The sequence below is a fragment of the Nylanderia fulva genome, unplaced genomic scaffold (genome assembly GCF_048542155.1).
Source record: "Nylanderia fulva isolate GAGA-0341 unplaced genomic scaffold, ASM4854215v1 Scaffold159, whole genome shotgun sequence".
In the NCBI taxonomy this organism is placed as follows: Eukaryota; Metazoa; Arthropoda; class Insecta; order Hymenoptera; family Formicidae; genus Nylanderia; species Nylanderia fulva.
Window position 1 is genome coordinate 96754 of NW_028189828.1, and position 7009 is coordinate 103762.

Here is a 7009-nt window from a genome sequence, read left to right on the forward strand (position 1 = left end):
GGAAAAAAATCTCATAGAGCAGGAAAATTCTTGCATCCATGTGGATGTGCACAGACGGGCAATGAGCAAGTCGTGGGCATCAGCGCTGGTGCAGCTTTGTGGCTGTACAGGGGTCCTGTACCGCGGCTGCTTATTACGCGGTCCAGTCGTTGGTGGACGAGAACTAATAAAGGGGGGTAGAGCAAATACTAGAAGCCTGTCAATGGTAACTACCTAGGGCGGCAGTAGGGCCATGAGAACCACACCAAGAGGCGCTTGAAATAGCATCAGTGTTACGCCAATAGGGCTTTGGCCGTGATAAAAAATCAGCCCATACCACGGCATACCGTCGGAAAGTCAGGGTGAATGGAGAAACACAGGACTGGGGACACACCAGCTTGGTCTTCTCCAAAGTACCTATTGAGGGAATACAAGACAGCAACTACAAGAAAGTATCAACTGGGTAAAACACTTAAAGATAGGAACCTGATAGAAATGAGTGTGAAAACGGGGCGGAATCATGGACACAAAGTGGACATGTGGTTCACGGAGGATCAGGCATAAAACAAATGCTTGGAGCAAGAGGATATGGCCCGGGGCAAAACCATAGGGAGAGTATTCAATGGGAGGCGACTGCACGGTATTATGGCAGAGAGGCTCGCCATCCTCAGGATGTGCCGAACTGACCGAACAAAGGAACAAATTGCAGGAAAAATCTATATCTGCACAGACAGTAGTTATATTAAGGCGCCTTCTGGCGTTGGCGGGTGCGAAACCGAGCTGTTTGGTATGGGACTGAGCTGGGCTGGAGGAGCTGTGTGAACAAAATAAAAAGTAAACGTTAGTCTGGGTGCACGGGCATGTAAGGGCATAACCGGGTAACGAAACAGCAACTACCTGGGATAGAGAAGGGGTAGCAAAGCACCAGAAGTGGGAGATGGGAGTGCCTTACGATGGGTAAGAACTCATCAGGGAAAGTTAGACAAACACATAAGGCCAGGTGGTATAATCTGAAATCTGCCGACAGGCCAAATTCCTGATGAAAGACATAAATGGTAACAAGAACCAAGGAACTGCTCAATTGAATAGGCAGAAATGAGAATGGGGATAGACTGCTGACAGGCATCACCAATACTCAAAGCCCACCTTTCAATAATCAGACTCGCAGGACAGGAAGGAGTGTCGACTATGCGGGGAGGAAAAAGAGGACAGCATACATATTCGGTGCCAAGTCGGCTCTGGCTAGAAAGAGATTCAGGATTCTGGGGACAAACGTTTTCTTAAATCCCAGAATTAAACAAAACAAGGGTGGTGGAACTCATAAGCTAGTGAGAACTCTGGGTGAGTAACATCATTCAGTTTAAAGAAAAGAGTGAGGAGACACAATGGATCTCGCTGGATCTAGGTGCCGTCGGAGGCCAAGTTAGGCACCACTCAACTACAATCTACTACTTACTTACTACTATCCCAAAAAGTTTGATTGTTTCAATTTAATTAATGAAGCATGATACATCATAATTTAATAAAATATAAGGAAAAATTTTTACTTAACTGATATATGGATATGTCAATATTATATATATATGGTTTATTATATATATATACTTTATTCATATAATATTAACTAACCTTATTAATTTTTCGATTGACGGAATTGAAAAAAATAATCTAACGTAATAGATAGCTTATTTATTGGCATATATAATCGTGTACATAGTATTATAAATTGTGTGATGCATATTAACTAATTATATTAAATAAAAAAATCAGAAACATTTGCTAAAATAAGTTCCTATGCTAATACATAATTGGAATAATCTAAATATATATTATATTTCATGATTTTTTATATTATATTGTGTAATGTCAGAACTTTCTTCTGCGACCCGGGATAATATTGTATTTTCTTCTAAGTCTTAAAATAAAAATTCTTAATATTAGAATGTCTGTATTACAATAATTACAAAAATAATTAATGAAAGGCTCGATAATATTAAACAAAATTAAACAATTCTAGTATAGTAGGCCAACTAAACGAGCAAATAAATAAGATGTAAAAAATTTTTTTTATTAATAGTTAAATCATTAAATTAAACATTCCGTTACAGAATCGAATCGATATAAATTGTAAACGTTTCGACTGCACTACAGTCTTATCAATACATAAAATTAAATATTAAATATAAGTTAGATGTTAAAAATACAAAGTTAGTTAAATATTAAAATATAAAATTGAAACGAGTCTTTCGCTGTTGACCAATAGATATGCAAGGCGATTGGTCTGAGATGCCAAGTTATGCGATATTTGAGCATGATTATCGTTTTAAACAAGTCCTTTTCTTCCCCGATATTTCAAGTGTGTGTTGCGAAGTCTGAATACCAAATGTCAACATTTGGTATTCAGACTTCGCAACACACACTTGAATATATCGGGGAAAAGGACTTGTTAAAACGATAATCATGCTCAAATATTCGCATAACTTGGCATCTCAGACCAATCGCCTTGCATATCTATTGGTCAACAGCGAAGAAATCGTTTCAATTTATATTTTAATATTTAACTAACTTTGTATTTTTAACATCTAACTTTATATTTTAATATTTAATTTTTATGTATTGATAAAGACTGTAGTGCAGTCGAAACGTTTACAATTTATATCGATTCTGTAACGGAATGTTTAATTTAATGATTTAACTATTAATAAAAAAAATTTTTACATCTTATTTATTTGCTCGTTTAGTTGGCCTACTATATATGATTGTTTAATTTTTTTAAAAAAAAATAATTTGAATAATGTAGAGATAATTAATATAGAGATTGTCAATCAGATTTTCTCAAGATTGCAAACTCAAGCACAAAACTTTGTATATAATGAAATAAAAAGAACATCATCTAATCTCTCTATTACGTTCTTTATATACTATAATCTATTATCTACAATAACAAATTAATTATAAAAGCTATTTTCCTTAAATATAATATATATATATATATATATATATTCTTTCAACATTTATATAAGAAAAACTTGTTCATCATGCCTAAAGAATTACGATATTTATCTAAAAGACGATATAATCAATTGATTAATAATGAATTAAATACTGCTTGTACCGATTTTTTCTCAACTCCTCTTCAAACACAAGAAAACTTTAATATACAAGGTACGTTATTTTTCAAAACAATTTTAATTTAATTTCATAATATCTTTGTCTTATATATACGTACAATATTATCTATAACATTACAGAAAGCTTAAAAAAGATAGAACGTTTGGTGGCATAAAGCAATGTAACGTTAAGAGATAACACTGAACGATTGAAGAAAATGAAAGATGTAATGAGGCGGGCCTATCCAGTACAACAATCTATAGAAAGCAATAATTATATTGTGGAGTTTTTTCCTCTTAACCAAATTGAAGATATAAGAAATATAGAAGATATATTGAAAACAAATAAAGAAACAGAAACGCTACTCGTAAGTTTTTATATTTTTTTGCAATGTGTGTTTTTATTATCGTTAATATTATTATATAATTTGACAACACCTGTGATTTTGGTAAAGGTAAAGATGAGCGGTCCTTCTCACTGATTTTTTGAAACTTTTTTACAAGTAGATTTTGATGCGTAGAAAAACTGTTTAGAAATTTTTTTAACTTTTTATGAGATGTAAAATAATCGTGAATGTTTCCAAACTTTCGAACAATCATATATAAATATATATTGATTTTTTTAATATAAAAATTTTATGATAAGCAAAAATATCAACGAACAAAAAATATTATTTTGCAGAAAAGATTTTTATTGAAAATTGGTGGGAATAATCCTAAAGACAATATTCATCGGATTTTAAAGAATATTTTCACAAATAAATGTGCTGTTGTGTGCCTCGGGTGAGACACAAAGGGTCGCGCCAAATTAGGATGAGGATTCTGGGCGTCAGGACTTATTTCGGGTTGATGAAATAAATGCACTTCACTTTTATTATTAAAACTTTTATTCAAGAAAACCGCTTGACTTTTATTTATTTTACCACTGTTACACTTGTGAATATATCGGTTTAACGGCATTGTTTAACTATAACTTCGCGTATCGTTCGCGACTGCGAAGGGATGTTATATATCGCACGCGGCTAGCGAGGTTGTTTAACTAACGACGCGAGAGCGTCTTGAGAGCGACTTATTGCGACTGCAACTGAGCGATTCGGCGCGTCTCTGCTTCCTTTTTATAATATCGCTTTTTGAGATTTCCTTGATCGGAAGGGGTGCCTGGCAACAGGCCCCCTCGGTCAAGGACCCAAGTGCAAGCGAAGCAGATTCAAAGTCCTTCTGCTTTGCTTGCGCGTTGAGCAATTTCGGTTCCGCGTATATCTCGCATCGTATGCGTTTTTACGCGGTCAGTGTTTGTCGTCAAGCGGATGTAACACGAGTAACTATTTCTTAATAGTTATATCTTTGAGGGATATAACAGTGCCATAGATTGTTCCTGGAAAGAGAAAAAAGATAATTTTAAAATTTGTAATTTGCAGTAAATAAAAACAATAATAAGTAAGTTTCAAGATATAAACTATTAAAAAAATTTTTAATTTTTAAATATAAATTTTAAATAGATATTACAAAATATGTATCAAAATTGTTCTATTATTTTTCTTTAAGGAGAAGTTGTTTCACGCTACCCAACATTCACGGAAACAGAAACAGAAACTATTGTGGCGGAATGGCTTCGTTTTGCGAAGCAACGATATCACAGAGAAACAAAAAATAATAAAGAAAACGTACCTGATGAGATAAGAGAAAATGTTTAAACTGATAAATAATAAAAAATAATGTTAATTATTACTTTGAGAACTGAGCTGTTACTATTATTTAGTTACAAAACTTATATTTACAAAAGTTTATGATAATATATTATCATCAATTATAGCATTGTCACTTTGTGTACTTTGTAAAACATATAAAAATTTCTTTTTTTTTTCATAATTATAGTTTATGTGTATTTTGAAAAGTTTATATGTGTAATTTATTTATAGGTATATATATATATATATATATATATATATATATATATATATATATACGTATTATTTTAATTTTATAAAAATATATTATAAACGGTATATATTATATTTATTGTTATCTTTATTTCCTTTTTTATCAATTTTAATATCACTTTAATGTAATTATAATATATTTATTTATAAAATATTTTATAATTTTCAGGAATATTTTGAATTCTGGAATTAATTTTAAATAAAACAAAACAAAAAAAATTGCAATAAAAAAACATTTTGTTTAGTTTGATTTAAAATTAATTCAAGAACTTATATATATATTTAATACTTATAATATTATAAGTTCTTGAATTGATTTTAAATCAAACTAAATAAAATGTTTTTTCATTGCAATTTTTTTTGTTTTGTTTTATTTAAAATTAATTCCAGGATTCAAAATATTCCTGAAAATTATAAATGTGCTAAAATATATAAATATATATAATTGTTATATAACTGTACTGTAATTACTTTAATAACAGTTTTATAACAATAAAATAATTTATATTACTATTATGTAACATTTCATCAATTTATATCATTGTTATATAATATTAAGGTTACAATGTTACAGTTATATTTTATTTTAATTATGTGTTATGGTTTGGTTATATAGCTGCAATATCCTATGAGTGAGAAATAATAACTAACGTGAATGTTACATGTAACATTCACGTTATATTACTTGTTACATTCCGTTTTATTACGGCAATGTAACAATTACATATCTGTGTTTGCTGGGCAGGTATTGCATTCTCGAGATGCGCAGAGAGATCAAAATTAGTGGCACATTTTTGACCAATCAATGCTTGCCCATAATGCAAAAGTCATTACAGGCAAGTATTTGATTGGCTGCTTCAAATTTAGTCACCGCCATTATGCGCAATGTAATACTTGTAATAATTCAAATAATGTGCCTCTTATAAATATAATAATAAAAAGGTTTGCAGTAATTAATTATCAATAAATATATATTTTATCGATAATTATCGATAAAAGAGTGACCAAAGAAAAAACTATTTGTATAAACTCGAAATTTAAATAATACTGATACATCGCATTTATCACGATTACAGTTTTATATAAAATTAATGTCCATAATTATAATTGTTAGAATTGATTAAAGAATTGGTGTAAAAAGAGATCAGGAACGTTAAATGGTTAGAAAATTGTCTTTTATTATTGTAATACAATTTAATATTACACAATGTGTTTTTTTTTATTCTTCTATTAAATTTTTACGTTGTCGATTGACTATCTAATAATATTTTTCTATGTAATACATGTCATCCAATAAATTATTGTTATTTCCATATATGTTTTTTTTTTGTTCAATAACACTGTTCTGTTACACTTATTACATTCTCGTGTTCTTAGTTTCTAACTAAAAAACTGTTATATTATGAATTTGAAGAATTGTGCTTTTTTTCCTTGAAATGTGGTATGTATAACAATACAATGTTTAATGAGAGCAAGTCGATGTTATTTTATTTACTTTTTGCGATCATTCTTAGAATAATTGATTCGTAGCGACCTCTTTTCTTCCTTGTCACACTACATATTGGATCGCTGCATTACATTAAGAATATATTATCATATACTATATCAGGTGTTCAAAATAAAGCGTAACAAACTTATATCTCGAAAATAAAGCATTTTAGAGAAAAATGTTTTAAACAAAAATTTTATGGCTTCAAGGGGGACATAAGATGGTATAACTGATTTGATCTTGGATAATCATTTGAAGGTCATCTTCAATTTCTTAAACAAAACCCCTATTTTTTATTGCATATTCTTGTAGCTTATCTCGAGACCTTTTCAAAGCACTCTAATAAAGTACTTTTAGAGTTTATTTTGAACACCTGGTATATGTGTTGTACATTTGCATATAGTGACACATATATGTTACACAACATATGGATCTCAATAAAAGTATATATATCCGAACATCCAGATACAAGCCTGTATTACTGTGCTCCA